The sequence below is a fragment of the Rhinopithecus roxellana genome, chromosome 16 (genome assembly GCF_007565055.1).
Source record: "Rhinopithecus roxellana isolate Shanxi Qingling chromosome 16, ASM756505v1, whole genome shotgun sequence".
NCBI lineage: Eukaryota > Metazoa > Chordata > Mammalia > Primates > Cercopithecidae > Rhinopithecus > Rhinopithecus roxellana.
The window spans coordinates 10101950-10125622 of record NC_044564.1 but is presented as its reverse complement, the minus strand read 5'-3'; the positions used below and the strand labels follow the sequence as shown (position 1 = coordinate 10125622).

At 58.8% G+C, this 23673-nt stretch overlaps 1 protein-coding gene across 2 annotated transcripts in view; it reads right to left on the bottom strand.

Annotated features, from left to right (window-relative positions):
• The window catches only part of NACC2 (NACC family member 2), a 96933-nt gene extending 73569 nt beyond the window's left edge, over positions 1 to 23364 (bottom strand). Inside the window, exon 1 of one of the 2 annotated variants that reach the window (XM_030919969.1) lies at positions 23237 to 23364. The gene's annotated coding sequence lies outside the window, so the exon portion shown is untranslated. The remainder of the gene's footprint in view (positions 1 to 23236) is intronic. The other variant, XM_030919967.1, reaches the window with a different exon arrangement.
• Positions 23365 to 23673: the final 309 nt, after the last annotated feature.

Here is a 23673-nt window from a genome sequence, read left to right as displayed (position 1 = left end):
TGGGTATATTCCTAATTGTTTTAAAGGTGCTTATGCATCCTCTACTGCCAAGTACCGCATTCGCATCCAAGCAGGATTTGGTGTTCTGTCTGCTAAAATGCCGACTGGTCTTAGAGTATGTGGTCTGCCCAGAAACAGGGTCAACAGTAAGTGGTGATCCTTCCCTCTGCCCCGAAAGCAGACCCTGGCTCTCACCGAAGTACCCAACAGGGCTTTGCACAGACTCCGTCACGTCCTTGACTTTTTTTTTTTTTTTTAATTAAGATCTTGGCCAGGCACAGTGGCTCATGCCTGGAATCCCAGCACTTTGGGAGGCTGAAGTAGAAGGGTCACTTGAGTCCAGGAGTGAGAGACCAGGAGAGATGGTGAGAGTATAGTCTCCACAAATAATTTGTTAAAAAATTAGCCAGGTGTGGCCAGGTGCGGTGACTCATACCTGTAATCCCAGCACTTTAGGAGGCCAAGGTGGGCGGATCACGAGGTCAGGAGATCGAGACCATCCTGGCTAACGCAGTGAAACCTCGTCTCTACTAAGAAAAATACAAAAAAAGTAGCTGGGTGCAGTGGCAGGCCCTGTAGTCCCAGCTACTCGGGAGGCTGAGGCAAGAGAATGGCATGAACCCGGGAGGCGGAGCTTGCAGTGAGCCGAGGTTGCACCACTGCACTCCAGCCCGGGTGACAGAGCAAGACTCCATCTCAAAAAAAAAAAAATGAGCCAGGCATAGTGGGACACACTTGTCATCCCAGCGACTCGGGAGGCTGAGGCAGGAGGATCCCTTGAGCACAGGAATGCAAGGCTGCAGTGAGCTATGATCCCGCCACTGCACTCTAGCCTGGGGCCACAAAGCAAGACCCTGTCTCAAAAAAAAAAAAAAAAAAAAGAAAAAAGAAAACAGGCCAGGCACAGTGGCTCACGCCTGTAATCCCAGCACTTTGGGAGGCCCGGGGGGTGGATCATGAGGTCAGGAGATAGAGACCATCCTGGCTAACATGGTGAAACCCCGTCTCTATTAAAAAACAAAAATTTAGCAGGGCATGGTGCTGGCTGCCTGTGGTCCCAGCTACTTGGAAGGCTGAGGCAAGAGAATCGCTTGAACCCGGGAGGCGGAGGTTGCAGTGAGCCGAGATCGCACCACTGCACTCCAGCCTGGGTGACAGAATGAGGCTCCATCTCAAAAAAAAAAAATAAAAGAAAAAAAAGAAAAGAAAAAGAAAGAAAACAGCCCGGGCACAGTGGCTCATGCCTGTAATCCCAGCACTTTGGGGGGCCGAGGCAGGCGGATCACGAGGTCAGGAGATCGAGACCATCCTGGCTAACATGGTGAAACCCCGTCTCTACTAAAAATACAAAAAAAAAAATTAGCCAGGCGTGGTGGTGGGCACCTGTAGTCCCAGCTACTCAGGAGGCTGGGGCAGGAGAATGGCGTGAACCCGGGAGGCAGAGCTTGCAGTGAGCCAAGATCGCGCCACTGCACTCCAGCCTGGGCGACAGAGCAAAACTCCTTCTCAAAAAAAGAAAAAGAAAACAAAGTTCTTCATTCCAGAAACATTAAGGTTCCTTACAAAGATGTTAATAATTTCTGAGGTTATTTAAAATTATGTATTATCCCTTCAATTAACACAGACGGACAGGTCAAAACCATTCCTCGTTCTCCAGCCCGGCAAGGCTGCCTGCCTTCCACAAGGACCCAATCTCTGGTTCCATATTGACTCCATACTGACTGTGCCTCTGCCAAGTCAGACCCTAAACTGCACCGACAGACAAAGCTGGACCTTCCCAAAGACCATCCCGTGACTCCCACAGGGTCCACGTGGGTGGTCACATTCTATTCCCAGCTCACCCGCAGGGCTCGGGGCTATGTCATTCTGAGCCTCAGCGTCTACATCTCACACAGAGCAGCAGGAAGCGCAGCCTTCCCAAATGAGGCTGAGTCGGCAGGGTCAGAGGATGCTGGCGAGAATGGGTTCTCACATGGTCTCCTTCTGGGAGCCCGGGAGCTCTGTCCCCCACTCGCTGTTGCGTATGGGGCTGGGGGAACAGCAATCAGATCCTCACGAAACAGGGATGTGAGGCCCAGTAGAGGATGTGACCTCCTCCAGGCCGACGCTCTTGGTTCTGTGTGAAATGAACTGATTCCCACCTTGTCCTCAACGGCGGCTTCTGCTCCCTCGAAGAGGCAGGTCAGGAGTGGGGAGCCCCAGGTGTGGGTGCAGCAGGCTGCAACGACCCCCACACACAGACTTGGCCTCAGACAGCTGTCACACGGCCCCAGGGCCCCAGGACTCCAGGACACCTTCTGGTCCAGTCCGGCACTGACCGGGATGAGGGTGAGCTGGCTGCGGCCGCCTGGCTGGGATACTGAGGGGGGAAAGCCCTCCCTAGCTCCCCCGAGGCCGGCTGCTGCAAAGTGACTGAAATGCTCGTTACAGGGTGTCCACTCTCCCCAGGCTTGGAACTTGGAAGCGAACGTCTCCCAGAGCCTGTTTCCCTTTCATGGCCATCAGCAGCGGCTCCATGTGAACCTGCTGTCTCCTACATCACAGTTCAGTTTCTCAAACTTTGTGCAGCCGGGGCCAAGCCCGGGCCGTCGTGACTGAGGATGCATCTTCTTTCACGGGGCAAAGGCCCACATTCGGGGTTCAGGGTTGCAGGTCCTGCGGGAGCAGAGCCTGCAGGGCCCCCCAGGGAAACCTGTGCTGACCCTGCCCTGAGCTCCCTGTGCTCGGCCTTCCACACGCAGGGAGGACACCTCCGTGCAGACCGCACCGAGGGGAGGAGACTCACCCAACACCCACAGGCCCTGTCAGTGAAACCTCAGAGACAGGGGTCTTGGGTTTGGGCTCCAAGGCTCGGGACCCAAGATCCAATAAGAACAAAGTCATCCCTTCTGGAGTGAGAGGCTGCTGAAAACGGAACCCAGGCTTCCCTACAAAGGGCCCAGGAGCAGCCCCACAGCCCTCCATGTGCTCAGTGCCTGTGGCCCTAACACTGCTGCCTGTTCCTCTGCTGCGTCTGTGACAAAACTCGTAGACACCTGTTTCTCAAAGCCCTGCCTGAAGGTTATTTGTGGTCACAAAGAGATCCTGTAAAGAACAGTCATCAAAAACTTGGAAACAAAGCAAACGCACCCTTCGCGGCCTCTGCCTGATTTGCAACTCAGTAGTGATGATACCCCGTATACTCCATGACATCCTAAGTCTTCATATATGCAACCAAAAGAGAAGCAAATTATTTCTGTCCAGTAGCAAAGAGAACCCCAAGGGGCAGGGTTTCCCGGCCCTGCGGAACTGGAAGCAGTGCTGTAACTAACCGAACAATCTGTCCAGCCTCCTCTCCTCAGTGACTCTCAACGCCCAGTTCCTCAAATGTTCTCTGAGCCAGGCTTCCTGTCCATACAATGGCAAAAATGAAACGAAGTTCTGATGTACCCCTCAGCCCGGTGAACCTCAAAGACATTACGCCGAGTGAAAGCTACCAGACACACACAGACAACGCCACGGGGTTCCCCTCACACACGGGCCCAAAGCAGGACGGTTCAGAGAAAGGAAGCAGAATGGAGGTTTCTGGGGCCTGGGGGACAGTGGGAGGGGAGCTGGTGTTCAATGGCTGCAGTTTCGGTCAGGGATGATGAAAAAGTTCTGGAAACAGAGGTGAGGGTTGATAACGCATGTGAATGTTCTTACTGACATTGAACTGTGCACTTAAAAATGGACCGCTCGAGCCCAGGAGGTCGCGACATGGTGAAACTGGGTCTCTACAAATAATTTAAAAACTAGCCTGGCTTGGTGGCATGTACCTGTGGTCCCAGCTACTCAGGAGGCTGAGGCGGGAGGATCACCCGAGCCCAGGAGGTGAAGGCTACAGTAAGCTGTGATTGCACCACTGCACTCCAGCCTGGGCAACAGAGTGAGACCTTATCTCCAAAAAAATAAAAGTCCTTAAAAGTTACACTTTGATCAGACCTGCATGTGAAAGACCAAAGACTAAACTTTCAAGAGCTGAAGAGAGGCCAAGCGCAGAGCCTCATGCCTAGACTCTCCAGGCTCACTTTGGGAGGCCAAGACGGGCAGATCACCTGAGATCAGGAGTTTGAGACCAGTCTGGCCAATAAGGTGAAACCCCATCTCTACTAAAAATACAAAAATTAGGCCGAGCGCGGAGGCTCACGCCTACAATCCCAGCACTTTGGGAGGCTGTGGCGGGCGGATCATGAGGTCAGCAGATCGAGACCATCCTGGCTAACATGGTGAAACCCTGTCTCTGCTAAAAATACAAAAAAATTAGCCGGGCGAGGTGGTGGGCGCCTGTGGTCCCAGCTACTCGGGAGGCTGAAGCAGGAGAATGGCGTGAACCCGGGAGGCGGAGCTTGCAGTGAGCGGCGATCGCGCCACTGCACTCCAGCCTGGGCGGCAGAGCGGGACTCCGTCTCAAAAAAAAAAAAATTAGCCGGGTATGGTGGCGCATGCCTGTAATCCCAGCCACTTGGGAGGCTGAGGCAGGAGAATCGCTTGAACCCGGCGGTGGAGGATGCAGTGAGCCGAGATCGTGTCATTGCACTCCAGCCTGGGCAACAGAGCAAGACTCCATCTCAAAAAACAAAAACAAAAACAAAAAAAGCAGAAGATAAACATTGCCTTTGGCAAAACAAACAACAAAAAGAAACCAGGGCACAAGGGACACTGTGGATAAATCGTGCTTCATTAAAATAGAGAAAAATAAAGACCAACACTAAGAAAAAACAAGCTGAGAAGGACAGACATCTGCAACATGTGTATCTTGAGCAAAGGCTGTGTGGTCGGAGTACGGAAAGAATTCTACAAATTCTACAAATCAATCAAGAAAAGGGAAACTCACAGAGCGGGGAGGGGCAGGAGCCCAGAGCAGGCCCTTCACACCCAGACAGTGACACCTGAGCAGGGGGCAGCTGTGTGGTCACCAGGGAAATATGAGGGGACCCCCAAGGACTCAGGCCACACCCACACCAGGGAGCAGGCAAGGGGGCAATAAAATTGTGCTTAAAATTATTTATAAAGTAATAAAAGGTAAGTGAAAGTAGTTTGCAAACTGAATAAGGATCAATGAATACTGGCTTGTGCTTTATTACACAAAGGGGTGCTTTTAAGAGTGAAAACCATGTAAATATCAGTCCAACCATAGTACAAAAAAAAACTTTTTTTTTAGTAGATACGGGGTTTCACCATGTTGGCCAGGCTGGTCTCGAACTCCTGACCTTGTGATCCGCCCGCCTCAGCCTCCCAAAGTGCTGGGATTACAGGTGTGAGCCACTGCGCCCAGCCCATAGTTTTATAATCATGAGATTTGCAGTACTATCTTTAAACAATCCACACATGAGTTTACAGACACAGTGGTAGACAGTGGGATGGACCAGGCACCCACCCAAACCCTCATCCCCAAGGCCGGGTGCATACTCACCCCCTGGCAGGGGGTCCCCAGGACCCCCAGCCCCCTCAACCTTGTGGCCAGCCCCACCCGCCTGCAGTCCAGAAGACGCTAGAATTCCATGAAGCTCAGTCCCTCAGAATGCAGAATTCACGGGCCATGAGCAGGACAGGCACACCTGGGAGCAGGTTCTCCAAATAATTCCAGCTCTCTCATTTCAGTAACTAAAAGCCCAGGCTTTTCCATTTAATCTTTAAATGGCAATCCTTAATACAGGTTTTTCCATTTAATCCTTAAAGTAAGCTCAGGAGAAATACCATGACCCTACTGTACAGATGAGAAAACTGAAGCTTGGAGTTGGGACGTGGCCGGCTTGCTGGCCCTGGAACCGCACCTGGATGCATCGACAGGATTCCAGGGGAATGTGCTCCTGGGCCATAAACCTGTGCGGGGCAAGAGGAGCCAGCCCAGCCCCGAGAGCAGGACAGAAAGGGCCGCGGGAATGGCCGGGGGACAGATCAGGCGCCTGGGTCTCAGCCACATCAGAACTGAGCAAAGCGAGCCCCTCAGGCAGGGCTGTCATCACGAGTGTGGCACCACAGCCACCGCCGCGTCCTGGTCCCCGGTATGCACCCCCAGCATGGTCCCCTCCAGGAGCTGAGGCTCTCAGGGGCTGGACCTCTTGCCCCTTGTCCAGGCGACCCTGTGGGCAGCAGGAGAAGCCAAGGGAGGCTCAAAGCACACATCCATCCCTGCGGGGAGTAGACGCCCTTGGCACTGTCGCCAGCATGATGCCGCGCCGCCGTCCCTCTCCGATTCCCTAACGGTTCCCGAGGGAGCACTGAAGGTAAATATGTTAATTTGACTTCAATCATAGCTTTTTTTTTTTTTTTAAGTGCACGTGGTATTAGTCTAGGGCACATAACCTGAAAACTACTCGCATGTGTCTGTGCGTCCCGTCCTTAGCAAGAGAAAGCTTGAGCTCCTGCCAAGAGGGCTCGGGGCTGAGGGGCCACAAGGGGCAGACATCCCCCCAGGGTGGGCACTGCACTCTGAGATGAGGGGGAGACCAGGGAGAGGCCGGACACTTGCCCAGAGTCCCATACCCAGGAGGGGCTGCCTGGCACCCATCCACCCTCGGGCCTGATGCAATGGGGTGCCCTCCTCTGGCTTCCAGGCAGGAGACACTCCTACGAGCACAAGGTGCCAACTGCAGAAGCCAATGCGTGGGCTTCAGGGGCCCAGGTGCAGCCAAGGAACAGGATCTCCAGACAGGCCCCAGGCTGCACAGGCTGGAAGCCAGCAGGTGGGACAGCAAGCCCCTCCTCAACCGCAGGCACCCCACGGCCTACTGAGAATGACATGAAGGACCAGGCTGACTGAGTGGAAAGGCCACTTGGCCCTCAACCGAGGCCAGAAGGGAGGCTGGAGGCCCCCCAGAGCTCCTTCCTGGGGCCCTGCCATGGCCAGCACTCCCCGAATGCCCTCCAGGATCACCAGAGCCCTGGAGCATGGCTGCAGAAACCAGATGGGTCTCAGGCCTCCCACTACCCATTCTGCTACTAGGAATAGGAAAGTTACTGAAATCTTGAAAGCAGTAAGATTTCAGGCCACCAGGACAGGCGGCAGCCGGGGAAGTGTCAACTTTTCAGGATCCCAAGGCCCCAAGGGCCAGGCCACAGCCATGCTGTGGAAGGCACTGCCAGCCCTGCCACCTGTTCCCCAGGGAAAGCGGGCCCTTCCGGAGACCTACAGACGGGCTCCGCTGGCCATGGGGCTGCCTGGACCAGGCCTGGGGCTGATAGCCCACACCCTTGGCCACCCACTGTAGTCACGGCCCAGCCTGGCAGACACCCACAGTCCCTACCCAGGGCATGGCTGCCAGCCAAAGCCCATGCCACTGTGCCCTGCAAAACCCAATGGTTTGACCACAAGGCCCACCTAGCAGGGCCCTGTAGCCACGCCACAGCAGGGGTGGAGCCAGAGCAGCACTGCATCCCCAGCCTGTGTAGCCTCATCCCAGCGGGGCCCCCACACCCATCTCTGCGCTCCTCTTCTCTGAGCCCAGGCCCCTTTGCTGCCCCTACATGGGATGCCTCCTCTCAGGGCATCCAAAACCCAACCCAGGTTCTAGGAAACTCCACCTGGCAGCCCACTGCAGTGGGGTCTTAAAAACGTCTCTACTAAAAATACAAAATTAGCCGGCATGGTGGGGCACACCTGTAATCCCAGCTACTCGGGAGGCTGAGACAGGAGAACCGCTTCAACCCGGGAGGCTGAGGTTGTGTGCTGAAATCGTGCCACCTGCACTCTAGCCTGGGTAACAAGAGTGAAACTCCGTCTCCACCCACCGTGCAAAAAAAAAAACAAAACTCCAACACTACTGCCAGTGCACCGTCCCCCACCCCACAGACCGCACAGAATCAGCCCATGGAACTCTTATCTGATTCGGAGGCCGTGGGGTGTGGGTTAGCTGGGGGTCTCCTCCTCTCTGGACACGTGGAGACAGGGGCCGTGACACACACCCAGACCCCAGCGGAGTCACTGCAGAGGATGCAGGGAGAGCAGATGGCAGACAACCACAGGCCGGCCTGTGCCCAGCACACTCCGGCCAGCTGCATCAGACCCCTGGCAGAGCCGCCCCTGCGTGCTAGGGTGCCAGGACCCAGCCACTCGAGAGCAGGTCGGAGGCACACAGGCCTGGGACAGATAGGCCCAAGGTAGTAGCCCCTCCCGCTGTCCCCCACCCCAAGCATATCAGATTAATGGAGGTGATGGAGGAGGAAGTTTTCATCCCCAGAACACCACGGGCCCAGGGTCACGGATCACAAACGGCTGTGGGGAGAAGAAACACGTGTTTCCCATATTCCCGTAACACAGGAAACCGTTCCCAGAGGAGGAAGGCCAGACCAAAGGGACCCCCAACGGCCACCTCGGGACTCTCCAGCTGCCCAGGCCGCTGGAAACCCAGGGGAAGGAGCCAGGTGGACTCAGGCCCGACGGGCACTGGGGGCTCTGCAGGACAGGGCAGGGGTCGGCGTACCTGGGCTCGGCCTGCAGAGTGACTGGAACAACCTGCACACCACTCTCCCAACCAAGGATGAAGCCAGCCACCCACTGGGCACCCCATGGCCCAGCCCCGCCCGCTCACAGCCATGGTTCCCATCCTCTGCACGTCCTCCCAGCTGGAACTCGGCACTCGGACCTGCTCTCTGAGCGCGGGGTGCCCGGGAAGGCGGTGCTGGGCGTCCGCTTCCACCTCGGGCTTTAACAGAATTCCCTCGTGACGTTTCTTGGAAATCAGTGGCTGTAATCACAGCTGCCGAATCTCTGCAAAGGCCTCTCAGCTGCTGGGTTTCGGTGTAATTATTACGAAAGCGCAGTTAAAGTGAGGATGAACTAAAGCCTCTGGGAAAACCCAAGGGCCCAAGGAGGGCAGCTGCGGCCCCCAGGCCAGGAACACACACAGCCCCTCCCGGCTCAGACCCCGGGGCGCCATCCCCACCCAGTAGCGGCAGCAGCTGACCCCTGACCAAGCTCCCTCTACCTGGATGGCACCTGGCCCAGGTAACCAGGCAACACCAGGCCGAGGGCAAGGCGGGGAGGGCAGCCAGCCCCCACCCCCGCCCACCGGACCCCTGCTGTCTTTGCACCACTCCTCGCGGCCCCGTCCACCTGCAGCAGCACCTCTGAAACCCCAGGTCCCTGGAGAACTCGGAGATGAGGGTGGAGCTGTCACCGGAGCCAGGCTACAGCAAAGGCCCATCTGCCCTGGCCAGGGCCTCCCAACCTCCCTGGGCCCATTTCTCCTTTCACAGAATGGGGGCACCAGACATTCTCCAAAGACTCTCCGCCCGAACACGACCTGCCGGGGCCCTGGGTCAGCTCATCACTAAAGCAGGTGATCGCCCAGGAATCCCAGCAGAAGGGAGAGGTGGGGCTCAGGCAGGGATACCCCTCTGCCCGTCTCCCCAGGGTCTTCACCGTACAGGACCATCGGTGTGGCCAGGATGCCATGGCCTGATGGAAGGGGGCAGGGAGCCTTGGGTCCCACACAGGCTTGGGAAGCAGAGGCCACCCCAAGGCCAAGTCCGGGCTCTGCCCGGCCCGTGCCACGCGCTGAGCCGGGGGCTGGGCCTCTGGGATGCTCAGGTTCACCTGTTTCCCCACCATGCCGGTGAGAGGTCTGGGCAGGTGTGTGCAGGGCCGAGCTCACAGTGGCCCTCACCTCGGTGGGGTCACCATCCATGAAGCACTGGGTCTGGCCCGCAGAGCCCAACAAACAAACCCAGGTAGAGCCGAGGCATCTTAGCAGGTGCTGCCGAGCTGACGAAGACCCTCCGCCTGCCAGGCCCGCGCTGCCTCCTCGGACCAGCCTCCCACGAAGCACCCAACCCCAACAGAGGCACAGCCCTCAGTCCAGCATGTGCACCATTAAATCACGGCCTCCTCTCGCTGGCAGGTGGGGCTGACTCTTGGCTAGCGCATCCCACAGCCGCCCTGTTCTCTGGGTGTTGACTGCCTTCCCTCTCCCCAGGGGAAAGACAGATGCCCTCTTCCATAAGCAGCTGAGGGTATTTTTCTGCTCATTTACCACCGTGCATGGCCCTCTCAATGCCTAGGATTTTGTGCTGCCTGACTCACTTCTGCCAGATTTCAGGGCGAGGGGGAAGACGTTGTGTTTTACGGCTGCCATAACTTCTGCCCCATTAGACATCTACACTCACGTGAAAGCGACCAGACTGATCTGACGGCTGAGCACTTCACAGGGCAGAACTTTTCTAGCACCGCAACAGAAACCCGAGGGTCCTCTTCCTCGATACTAGAAACGGGGCCACCCTGCTGGAGCGGAGACTGTGGGCATCACACACACCCAACAGAAGAGCCAGTGGGCACAGGGCTCAGGGGAGCTGGCGGGGGTCAGCCCCTGGGGAGTTGCTCTCCTGAGTCCAGGCACGGTCAGCGCTGCACCCCAACCTGAGCCTAGGCACGTAGGGGTCATCTCATTGCTCAGGGAGGCAGCACCGCCCTCCCTTCCTTCCCAGGCTGGATTGGGGAGGAGGCAGCCACAGAGAAGAGGGAGTGGATCTCTGTGGGGTAGGTGGGCACTTTGGCCTTCACCCCTGTACTGGGAATAGCATCTCCCCAAAATCCACATGTACCCAAAACTCAAATGTGATTGTATTTGGAACCAGGGTCTTTGCAGATGTAAGATCAAGTTTACATGAGAGTTTCCCAGATTTAGGGCAGGTCCGGAGGTGTCTTCTGAAGAGGGAAAACGTGGACACCTAGGAAGAGCGCTGCACAGAGACCAGGCTGAGACTGGCACAAGACGGGCACGAGATGGGCACGAGCCTAGGGCACCACAGGCAGCCGGCACCATGCTGCGGAGGCAGGCGGGGGCCCCGAGACACTGTGGCCTCAGGCTTCTGGCCTCCACGGCTGTGCAAGAAGAAATTCCTGCTGTTTCAAGCCTCCCCACCCCCCACCTGTTAGTGGGGCCATGTTCCAGCAGCCCACGACATTCACCTACAGGACCATCGGTGTGGCCTAGACCGCTGCTGAGGGGACCCCGGGCTCGGCTGGGTTGAGGGCAGATCTTCGCGAACCCAGCCGGCCCTGGCAGCTCCGGGGCCCAGAGACAGATGCGGTCATAGCTGAAAAAGCCTCTCTACCCCACCCCAACTTCTCCCTCATCACTCAGTGGGGAGACCCAAGACTTGGCCACAACCCCATCTCCTAGTTCCACTACAGCCCCACAGCCCAAGAAAGAGTGGAGAGGTCGGGACGGCGGTGCCAGCCAGGGGTGTCCCGCACTCACAGTGGCTCCAGGGACACCGGAGGGACAAGGATCCAGCCAGGAGGGGATCTGTCTTTCCGGGAGCAGTGGGTTCTGATGAGACCCTCATCACCACTCACCAATCTGCAGCCTCCCTGTTCCCAGGCCAAAGACTTCCACACCCAGACCTGGTCCTGGGTAGCCGATCCCTCCCCCAGCCCCTCCTGTGTCCAGCCCTGCCCCTGTGCACACCTGGGGCCTTCACCAAAGGCGAGGTTGCTGGAGAGTTGCTTCCGAGACTCACCCATCACACAGACACTTCCTATGCAACATCTGGTCTCCAGCTGGTGGGGCAACGTCCAAGGAGACAGCGTCTCTGACGTCCTCACCCAAGACGCGAATCACCAGGAGGCCACAGACAAACCCACCTCCAGGCTGGGGTCAAATCTGTCCAACTGGCCTGGACCCCAGAGTCAGGGTCATGAAGGCCATGGAAAGGCCACAGAATATACCAGGCTGGAGGAGCCCAGAGACACAGCAAGACTCAAACAGACGCACATGCCACGTCCACAGCAGCAGCACCCGACAGCCAAGAGGCAAGTGGCCCCGGGGTCCGCTGACAGGTGACAGTCAAAGGAAATGGCGGTAGGCGCATACACACACACACATCATACAGCCTGGAGAAGGAACGGAGTCCACCACTCCCTAGAACCCGGAGGAGCCGTGGGGACATGGTGTGCAGCAAATGAGCCAGTCACACGAGGACACCCGCTGTGGGACTCCACTCACATGCAGTCCCGAAGGCAGGCCCACAGAGACAAGAAGTAGAATGGTGCCTACCAGGGGCTGGGGCAAGGATGGGGAGTTTGTGTCTGATGGGGAAAGAGGTTCAGTTTGGGAAGATGAAAAAGTTCTAGAGATGGTGGTGAGGGCAGCACAAAAATGCGCAGGCTTCGTTCCACTGGAAAAGCTAAAATGGTAAACGTTATGTATAATTAATCAGAAAGTTTTTCAAAATCTGAATTTATAGCTTAAGCAACATAGAATGATTTCATGTCTACAATTTTTTTTTTTTGCAAGACTGAGTTTCGCTCTTTTTGCCCAGGCTGGAGTGCAGGGGCGCCATCTCGGCTCACTGCAACCTCCGCCTCCAGGGTTCAAGTGATTCTTGTGCTTCAACCTCCCGTGTAGCTGGGATTACAGGTGTGAACCACTGTGCCCGGCCCAAAAAAATCTGTTTAATGCTGGGCGCGGCAGTTCACACCTGTAATCCCAGCACTTTGGGAGGCCGAGGCGGGCGGATCACACGGTCAGGAGATCGAGACCATCCTCGCTAACAGGGTGAAACCCCGTCTCTACTAAAAATACAAAAAATTAGCCAGGCGAGGTGGTGGGCACCTGTAGCTTCAGTTACTGGGAGGCTGAGGCAGGGGAATGGCGTGAACCCGGGAGGCGGAGCTCGCAGTGAGCCAAGATCATGCCACTGCACTCCAGCCTGGGTGACAGAGCGAGACTCCATCTAAAAAAAAAAAAAAAAAAAAGGCCGGGCGTGGTGGCTCAAGCCTGTAATCCCAGCACTTTGGGAGGCCGAGACGGGCGGATCACAAGGTCAGGAGATCGAGACCATCCTGGCGAACATGGTGAAACCCCGTCTCTACTAAAAAATACAAAAAAAAAAAAAAAAAAAAACTAGCTGGGCGAGGTGGCGGGCGCCTGTAATCCCAGCCACTTGGGAGGCTGAGGCAGGAGAATGGCGTGAACCCGGGAGGCGGAGCTTGCAGTGAGCTGAGATGCGGCCACTGCACTCCAGCCTGGGCGACAGAGCGAGACTCCGTCTCAAAAAAAAAAAAAAAATTAATTAGCCAGATGTGGTGGTGCACAAAAAATTTTTTAATCAGCCATGTGTGGGGATGCGCACCTACAGTCCCAGCTACTCCAGAGGCTGAGGTGGGGAGATCACCTGAGCCCAAGAGTTTGAGGCTGCAGTAAGCTATGATTCCACCACTGCACTCCAGCCTGGGCAACAGAGCAAGACTCTATCTCAAAAAAAAATTTTTTTTTAATTAAATTTAGAGAGGCTCAACAAGTAACTGTACTGTGGGGTCTCCACTGGATCTGCTGGTGTAAGGCCGGGAGGGGCCTGGAGGGGACGGCTGCCAGGGGGTGGGTGCAGGTAGGTGCAGGCGGGTGGCGGGCAGCCCTCAGCCGGGAGGGGCCTGGGAGGCGGCTGCTAGGGGGCGGGTGGCAGGCGGGTGGCAGGCAGCCCTCAGCCCACACTGGAACAAGACACACAGGTATACAGGGGAGGTTTACTCTCAGATGGTTCGGGAAAATGTTCTTTGTACAATATGTGCCATTTTTCTGTAAGTTTAATAGCTTTTACTTTTTTCTTAAACAACTGAAGCAAAGTCCCCACCTGCCAGTGCTGGGCAGCCAGGTGGGGTAGGTCCCTGCACAATACTGGACTCACTGGGGAAACAAGGCCTGGGACAAGGAGTTGGCAGAGCCCAGAGGCCGGGCGCCATGCAGGGCAGTTCCGATGGGAGGGGTTGGCAGAGCCCAGAGGCCGGGCGCCACACAGGGCAGCTCCGACTGGCAGGAGTCGCCTCCAGGCCCTTCACCTCGGGCTGGAGAAAACCAAGTCACCCCTGGGGACCCTCGCTGGACATTCTAAAAACCTTCAGAAGCCACTCCCTGAATGTGGCCAGGACCCTCCACGGGCCTTTAGAGCAGCAAAGTGCAGTGCTGGCCTTCCCGTGAGAGAACCCCCACGCCGCGCAGCTGGGCACAGGATGAAGGGCACACGCCCCCCGAGGCCTCCCACTCAGAGCTGGGAGGGTTTGGGGGCAGGGGTGCCTCTGTTCTCCTGCATCATCAGGAGCCTGGTGAGACCTAGGGCTGAGCCCTGAGGCAGCTGCTGGTCTGGATGGCACCAGGCCTGGCTCTTGAGGTCCCAGATCTGGGAACGCCCGGGCTTCCCTGAGGTGTGGCTTGGTTTGGGCCCCAGGGATGTCACATGCCCCCAGCTTCCTGACAGCCGTCTGCCTGCCAGCACCCAGCCACAGCCCCACCCCGGGCTCCACTGTGACCCACACTGTCATTTCCAGGCCACTTCCTATGACATGGACTCGCCACCTAAACTGGGTTACAATAATTAACACGAATCCTGTTCCCAAACTTACATAACCGCAGATGACAACGCCAACTCCTAGGAAAACCCTCCCCCACCAGTGGCCCCGTTTCTCTCCCACGACCCCCACTCAGCTTGGGCCTGGAGCTGGCCAGCTGCACTGGTTTCACGCCCATCCAGGTGCCATCCCAGCAGTGGCTGCTGTCTGTGCCTGGCTCCTCCCACTGTCCCGGGCAAGTGCAGAGCCAGCCCCCCCAGTGCCCTCTACGCACTAAAGACTTTCTGCCCCTCCCACACCACATGGGAGGTTCCCATCTACCTGACCCTTTGAATGTGGCCTTATTTGGAAACAGGGTCTTTACAGATATCAATAGTGAAAGGAGGTAAGATGAGATCATCCTGGATGTAGGGTGGACCCTAACACGTATCCTTATAGAAGGGAGAAGTTTGGACACAGATGCACAGAAGGAAGGTGGCCGTGTGAGGGCGGAGGCAGAGACGGTGCTGATGCTCCCACATGCCAAGAAACACCCAGGACAATGGCAGCCTCGGGAGGTGGAGGGTGGCGTGGGATGGAGTCTCCCTCAAAGCCTCTGGAGGAACCAGCCCTGAAGATGCACAGTGTCGACTCCGGGCCTGCAGAACTGGGACAGGAGCACTCTCTGAGGCTTCCTGCCACCAAACCTGTGGCCTCTGTCATGGTGGCCCCAGGAGATGGATACCCTGCCCCCCTCCAACAAACCCCAGGGTGCTGGAAAAGCCGCTTCCCTCCTCCCGGCCTGTCACCTGTACAGGTGCAGACACCCTGCCCTCCTGGAGCTGGCGGACCCTCATGGGGACCCCCAGAATGGCATTCACAGGGGTCGGGCCAGCCCCACCGGAAGGGAGGGCAGCAGAGCCAGCCCACAAAGGGCTTGGCCGGGGAAAGGCCCCGCAGCCTCTGGGGCCGCCTGGGAGTCCTCTCTCTGGGTCTGCCTTGGACTGGCCCAAGACCTTCCCAGTGACCAGAAAGTGGGGTACTGTACCCCATTCGGAGCTCACAGTGGGAAAACTGAGACGCAGGGAGGCCATGGCGTTTGCCCCACTTCCCCCGCGGCACTGGGGAAATGGGGCTCAAATCCCAAGACAGAACTTGCTCTCCAACCCCGGAAGTGGCTGCTCAGCTGGTGACAGCCCAGGACGGCACCGGCAAGATCCCTGTCGAGGCCCCAAGCACCCCATCCTCCCCAGCCTGAGCTGCTCAAGGAAGGGCAAGCCCTCCCTGTCTTTTGTCTGCTGCCCAAGGCCGGTCACGGCCCAGGCAGGCCCAGCTTCCCCCTCTGGGGACTCTGCTGAGAAGTTTCGGAGGTGACCTGGAAGATGGGCACCCCCAGTGGCTGTCATTTCATGCACGGAGGTGAGTGGTATCAGGGACTGTTGGCTTGTATGGTCTCCAGGAAGACCCTGGTTCAGAGAGAGCATCAGCAGCCCCTTGGCTCTGCGGGGTCAGGGGAATTTTGCTCTACACACGCTCTGTCCAGCTCCCTTACAGAGGGACGGAGCCTCCGGGGAGGATCTTCAAGCTGGGAACTGTCCCACTGCCCACACCAGGCCCAGCTGGAAGGGATGACGGGGGCAGGGCACACACTGTACTCAGCAGGGTGCGAGGGACCCTCAGACCCCACTCCCTGCCTCTCTCCCCCAGGGCACAAATTTGAGTCCACACAGCAATGCTGGATCCAAGCCACCGCCTACATCTTTCCCGGCAGCTGCCCCTGAGCCCCTGGAAGCTGCAAAGCCACAGTGGTCAGTCGGCAGGACGAGCCACTGTGCATGGACACAGCCCAGTCTGTGGCCAGGGACCCTTTCTCGGGGGCACTTGGGGCTCGTGAGGACCCAGGTTCGGTGACCACTGCAGTGAGCTGTGGTTAACCATCAGCAGGGGCCTCACTGCCATCCCAACCACAGCGGCCTTGTTGAGGCCCCCACCCAGCCGGCCAGCAGGCATCGTGGTCTGGGGTCACTGAGACACAGGGAGGCAAAGGACTTGGTCTTTCCCAATCTACTGTTTCATGCCTCCTGGGTTCCCTAGCCACAGACAAGGGCTGAGGCCTGGGCATGAAGGGCTGGGCTGTCCCACAAAAGGACCTACCCCAAGCCCCAAGGGGAGCCAGCCCAGCCCCCGGCATCCTGGGAGAAGGTTTCCCGGAGGAGACAGCGGGCAATTTGCATAATATTCTTTGCAAGTTAATATCAGCCTCTGATAATGATCTCGGCATTGCGTGGAGCGGCTGAGGCGGCTGTTACAACACTAAGTAATCATATTTTAAATTATGTTTCCCTTTATAGAAAGGTGTTGCAAAAACACACAGACACGAAATCTGTCTGTTGCAGCCCCGCTGCCAACCACCTGACCAGCTTTCCCGGCGCCACGGGTTACGTTTGCAGCACTGCAGCCCGGGAGAACCAGCGGGGCGGCAGTCACAGGCTACCCCCAGGCCCCCACCCAGAGCCTCCCCCTGCCAGGGGACCCTCCCCGCTGGGGACCCCACCCAGATCTGAGCCAGGCTCTGGCCAGGGCCCAGGGCCTCAAAAGAGGACCCACGGTCCATGTCTGCCTGAGGTCCCTACGGCCCTAGGAGGGAGACAAGGGGGCTCCCCCTCCCCACAGCCACCCCCCTTGCTGGAAACCTAGCACCCACCGAGGCCTGACTTCCAGGCGAAGGGTGGGGGTACCGATTTCAAAGAACTCAAGGCCCTTCAGGTTCTGCTCCACCTGAGCCTCCATGTCACCCCCCCAACCCTGCCTAGTGGGGGGGGCATCTGTCAGCCCCTCCCCCAGCACTGGAGGCCTCTCCCCAAGAAGGTGAACTCAGCTTTGGGGTACCCTCCCTCCTCTGAGGCTCCCCCAACTCCTGTACCTCTACACCCCTTGGCACATCCACAATTGGGGGAGGCCCTGAGGGACCCTTGTCCCCATTCATAATGGGGGACCCCAGCCCCAACAGAGTGAGTCATGTTCTTCTACTTTCCCGCTTCATTTAGGAGCCACGGCCGACCACTCAACCTCTATTTTCTTAAAAGCTTTTTTTTTCCTTTTTTATTAAAAAAAAAATCCAATTATAGCACAAATCTCTCAGCAGGGGTCAGTGTGGAATAAGAATAGCCAAAGTTAATGGACATGACACAGGCAAGATTAATGCCTAAGGGTTTCAAAAGTTGTGTGATGCAGATTTCATTAACATTTTAATTGTAATGTATCTTTTTAATCTTCTCTCACCCTAATGGCTTTATATCCAAAAAAAAAAAAAAAGAAAGAAAGAAAAAAAACTGCTGACAACAACAAAAAGTATCAATATACAAAATTTAACAAAGGCGCTTAGCTGTGCAACGGAAATGAAATTAAATGAGCAAAACTCTGTTAACGCTGATTTTTTAACAGCACAAAAGTCAGGAATGCAGCAAAGATGGTTACTTCCCCTTTCTTGGCACAGATACCCACTGGGTGGTAGAAGGGAGATGGGCACATCCCCCGGGGCACATGCCCAGCCTGGGTGGGGGCCCTGGCCAGAGGGGATGCCTCAGGAGGACCCTGGGAGGAGAAAGGTGCAGGACAACTTCCTTCTGCTCCGATCCAAAGGCAAGGCCAGCGTTGACTCCCTCAAAGACCGCCCCAGAAGCACCAAGGAAGGCCCACAGCTGCCCCCTGACTCCAGGCGTGCCCAAGAGTGAGGAGGTAACTCTTCCAGAAAACACCAGCCAACTGGAAGGAGGCCCCGGGACAGTAGGGGTGGGGAGGAGCATCTAAAGTGTCACTGTAATGAGGGAGGCACTAGCATTTTGTGGGGTAGGGGCTAGGTTGCTAGCAAGTCTCCTCTCAGCAGGCACCCAGCTCTCAACGCCCTCCGTGAGGGACCCCAGATGGCTGTGACCAGCAGCACAGCCTGGTTTCCAGCCTCTAGCTTCCAACACCAGCTCCTGAAATGTACTCAAGCCTGACTATGGAGGGCTGGGGAGACTTTTATTTTCAATCAACAAACATTTCCTGAGGCATGACTATGCTGAGGTTGATGCTCTACCCCTTCACAGACTACCAGGGAGGCCACCACCAGCCCCCAGGCCAGGCTGCCCTCGGGGCCCCGGTGGCTGGGCTGGGGCCGGCCAGACTGGGCTTGGGAGACATCCCTGCAGTATGGCTTGCTGCTCACCCCAGTGACTATATATGGGCACTTTCAGGCCCCTTTGTTCCCCGCCCCTAGCACTGCCTGCTTCCCAGGCACAGAGGCAGGAGCTGGGCGGGCCCAGGAGCTCGCGGCCGTCCATGGCCCTGTGCCCTCCTGGATGCCAGGGCCCCGCACTGGGGGAGGGGAGATTCCTTTAGAGAGACCCAGAGCAGCCTCTCCTCCCCGTGGGTCCCTGCAAACAATGTCTGGAGAATAGCCTGCCTCTCATTCTCCCAGAAATGGCGGCCTCCTCTTAAAGGGTAATGAGCCTCACTGGGATTCAGTCACTTCACTGGCCCAACGGCCCCCAGGCCAGCCCCAGCCGGCGTGAAGGTGGAAAGGCCGGGCTGCCCACATTCAGCCTCCAGCTCCTCGGAGAAGGCAGAGGATGCTACTCTGTAGCAGGATAACCTCAGGAAGGACCCGTTCCTCACTCAAGGTCACACAGCCTGGGCTGGGCGTTCTCCCAGGAGACCTGAGCCCAGGGTTCTGGCTGCCAAGTGCTCCAATGGGGACCAGGCCCAGCAAGCAGACACTGAGGATGTGGTGGGGCCCCAGAAGCCCCAGGTCAGGGTCCCAAATGCCCTCCCCTACTCAGCTGATCCCGTGTGGACAGGGGTGAGTGCCGGTCCCAGAGTTCATGTCCCCAAATGACAAGCCTCCAATACTTCCAGACAGACACCTTCATGCCCGCCCACTGCGCCCTGCTGACACCCTATATAAGGATGTGTGCTTCCAAAACCCAAACTGTAAACAACAAAGGCAGGAAGGCCACAGCTGAGGGAGCTGGGGCTCCCAGCAAATGGGCAGCTGCAGGTGACACAGTAAGGGAGCCCCGGCCAGCCAGGAAGCATATTTTACAAATGATCTCATCTCACCAAGAGCCAGAGCTGGTGAGAGCAAGGATTTGCTAAAAAAGAAACAGAGGGCCGGGCTCGGTGGCTCAAGCCTGTAATCCCAGCACTTTGGGAGGCCGAGACGGGTGGATCACGAGGTCAGGAGATCGAGACCATCCTGGCGAACACAGTGAAACCCCGTCTCTACTAAAAAATACAAAAAACTAGCCGGGCGAGGTGGCGGGCGCCTGTAGTCCCAGCTACTCGGGAGGCTGAGGCAGGAGAATGGTGTAAACCCGGGAGGGGGAGCTTGCAGTGAGCTGAGATCTGGCCACTGCACTCCAGCCTGGGCGACAGAGCAAGACTCCGTCTCAAAAAAAAAGAAAGAAAGAAAGAAAGAAGAAAGAAAGAAAGAAAGAAAGAAAGAAAGAAAGAAAGGAGGGAGGGAGGGAGGGAGGGAGGGAGGGAGGGAGGGAGGAAGGAAGGAAGGAAGGAAGGAAGGAAGGAAGGAAGGAAGGAAGGAGGAAGGAAGAAGAAAGAAAGAAAGAAACAGAGGTCTCCAGGATCCTGCCCTGCGAGAGAGGCCGGGGGGGAGGGGGCGGGGGGCAGGCGTGCAGCAGCAGCCCCTGGCCTGGGTACCCCGCATTCCGGCCCCCAGAGCCAAGGCCCAAACAACCTTCCAGTCACATCTCCTCGGTGACTCTGGACAGGCTGAAAGGGAAACGAGATCCACCTGGGGATTAGGGGGCGCCTCGGGGAGGCCGGTGTGGGTGCCACACACAGCTCTGAACTGGGGTCCAGTGGGGAGATAAGAGTAGAGAAAGGCTGGCCAAGCTCCCCCACCCAAGGCCCAACTGCCCACCTCTGGGAAGACCAAGAGAGTGCCCAGAAAGGGTGCCAGGAAAGGAATGAAATGCTAGGGAGAGGGCACCTCGGGGAAGGCCCAAGACCCAGGGAGCTGGGTCTGCAGACACTCACCGCCGGGGAGCCTGACTGGAGATGGGGTAAGAGGCCCCAGTGAGCCAGCTCTACGCAGGTTCCCATGCCGCCTCATCAGCCCCCAGTCAGACCAGACCCAATCAGACCTCACAAACTCCCGCACCTGCCCACACGCATCAGACGATGGCTCAGGTCCAGCGTCCAGACAGGGGCTAGTGCCACTTCTCCCCTGCCCTGGAGGACGCTCCACGGCCTCACACCACGGGGCTTTGCTTCCCCTTCGAGCCACGCCTGGAAGCCCAGCCCCAGGTTTCCTCAGCCCAGGTCAGAAATGTCACCCTGAAGTGGAAAGTGGCCTACCTTGTCCTTAGAACCACAATGGGAGGCTGGCCAGCCTGGGCCACTGAGGCAGGGACATGCACTACCAAGACAAAGGTGGACTGGGCTGGGGGAGCGGCAGAGTCAGTGGGCCCCAGAGTCAAGTTCCCAAATGTGTTCATTACACTGGGGTCCGCAGAAGGCCCTAGTTCTCCAGAGAAACATGCTGATGTATCCTGGGGTAAGGGGTACCACCTGCTGACCCCCACCCCGCGGACTCGGAGCCTCATCCCACCAGCCACAGTCCAACTGGACCTCGGAACCCACTACGTGACCCTGCAAAGGGGATGGAGTGACCTCAAGGGGCTGTGAGATGCAGAGAGGCAGCCTGGGGACAGTGTGTGGAGTTGGCTAGGACAGGGCTGGCTGAGAAAGGAACATGGGCTCTGCCCCACTGACAGGGGTTGGGGCCAGTGGGCACTCAGTGCCCTCTGCGTTCCAGGGACACAGGTCAGAGGCACAGACCTGAGAGGAAGGGGCACGGGGTGGAACCCTGGGAACTCAACATCCGGGAAAGGATGACACCTTCGTTCCCCGTTCCATCCCTCAGGCCTGGGAGACCACACTGCCCACAAACCAGGAAAGCAGGACTCCAGACGTGGAGGCCAAGAGGAGCGCAGGCCTGGAAGAACCGCTCAGCACCAAGATCGCCACTGTTGTTTCATGAATAATGCAGCCTCATGCTTTAATTGGAAAACACAGGAAGAATTGAAGAATTTTTTAAAAGTTACCACCAGCCCCCCGGCCAGGGCAGAGCAGCCTTGCGCACCCTTCCAGCAGCCGGTGGTAAAGAACAGAGCCTGTTCTCCAAGCCTGCAGCAGCCCAGCTCCCACTGCTCCCAGCACCAGATCTCCCCGGTGGTGCCTCTGCCGCAGCGGCCACCCTCCCGCCAGGCCGGGGCCAGCGCCATCGGGCCCTGGGTGTGACCACTGCGAAAGGATCCCTGACCACTAAGAGGTGACAAGTGGTATCTTGTTCTACTTTTTGTGCCCATTCCAAGTGGCTTTGCCGAAAGGACAGGGGGCCACCACCTTGGGTGGCAGCTCCCTTCCATTTCCTCCTCTTGGACTCTGGCCTGGCTACCACCCAACGGTGACCCCAAGGGAAAATGCCAAGAGTCCTCCCGAAGGGAGGGGCTGGGAAAGGCCCCACAGAGGACCGGAGGGGTGCTCCGACGGTGGCCGGGCGAAGAAGGGGTGGGTGGCTGAGAGGTGGGGGGTGCTGCCTGAACCCTGACCTAACTCTAGGCGCCCCTGCTGCGGGTGCTACAGGCTAAAACACCCTGCAGAACGCTGAGCTGAGTGTCCCACTGGAGAGCAGGAGGGAAGGAGGTCAGGAGCCCGCCAGAGGAAAAGAGAGGTGGGTGGGAGGGAAGAACGGGCGACCTGGAGGGACACGGACCCTGGCAGGAGGCAGGAGAGGGCGGCCACGCTGGCCGGCGGGAACACCAAGGTGCACGCGCTCCCGTAGGCAGCTCCATGGGATGGGAGTCCGGGCTGCCTCGGGCGTCCACGGGTCAACACCCCCCCCACACACAGGAAGGAACGCGCAACAGAGAACACAGCTCTGGGCACCCAGCGGCCCAGGGAGACGGGCCCACCAGCACGTGGGTGAAACACCTCCAATCCGGAGCCCCGCGCGGGGGTTGGGGGAGGGAGTGGAACGGCCTGGGAGGCCAACTCCAGGGACCGGGCCTCGCGGCCTGCAGACCCACAGGTTTAAGCGGTTCCACGACGAGACTCCAAGCCCAAACTTCCCCCAGAGCCTGGCACAGGGGCTGGGAGGTGACCTCTGACCTCCGACCCCACACGATCCCAGCAAGAGAAGCAGGAAACTCCGTCGGAAGGCCTCGGTCCGCCCTGGCAGTGCAGGGTGCGCGGCGGGCCCCAGGGTCTGCTGAGTTTCTTAAAGAGGCTGGGGCCCCCCAACCTCAGCTCCGCAGAGGCATAGAAGCTGGCGAGAGGCGAAGCCCCCTTCCCCTGCGGCCGGACCCCAGTTTCTCCCCAGGCTGGGGCCCACGTGGGGGAGGAGCGGGAGGCGGTGACGACCCACGAACGGGCCCACCTGGACCGGGAGGGCGAGACGCGGGCCCGGCTGGGCCAGGCTGCTGCGCAGATGCGCCGGGAGGGGTGGGTCCCTCCGCCCTGGCCCCGGGCCAGTCCTGCCCGAGCTTCCATACCCGGAGGGCCGAATCGGCCAGTCGGGTCCCGGGGGACCCCAGAAATCCAGGGAAACCCAGCGGGCGGTGGGGAGCGCCCCGGGACGCCTGGAGTCGGGGTCTCCCCAGAACGCGCGGCGCGGCGTCCCGGCCCGGGGTCGCGGGCGCCTCCCCCGGGACCTCCCGGCCCCGCCCGGCCCCTCTCCGCGGGCTCCCGAGGCCGGTTCCCGCGTGCACGCCCGGGCCGGCGCGGAACTCGGCCGCACCCGCCCCGCGCGGCCGGCACTGCGGCAGGGGGCCCGCGCCAAGTTGGGCGGCCGCGGAGTTTGCGGGAAGTGCGGGCTCGGCCCGCGGGACGACCCCGCCCGGCGGCGTAACCCGGGGACGGCCGCGCGCGCCAAGTTGGCGGTACCTGCGGGCGCCCGGCCTGGGCAGCTGCGGCGCGCCGCCCGCGGCAGGAAGTGCTCGGCGTCCCGGCGCTCCGGCTCCCATGGACTTTCTCCGACCTCGCCCAGCACCGGCGGCCGCACCGCGGCGGGGGCGGGGCGGCGGCGGGGGAGGTGCCCGCGGGCCGTTAAAGGGACAGCGCGCCGGCCGCGCGCGCGCGCACTGGCAGCCAGGTGGGCGGCCGGGGCCGGGGGCCGGGAGGGTCCCGAGTGGGGACCGGCGGAGCGTGGGGAACCCTGAGCGCGGGGGAGGGAAGGCGGCAGCTCCTCGCCCCTCGCGCGTCCTCCTTCCGGAGCTGCCGGCGGCCGACCCTGCGCGGGACACCGGGCGGGAACCGGACGCCGCGGCGCAGAGGACAGGGCTCGGCGGCCGGGCCGGGGAAGGACCAGGAGTGCCGCCCTC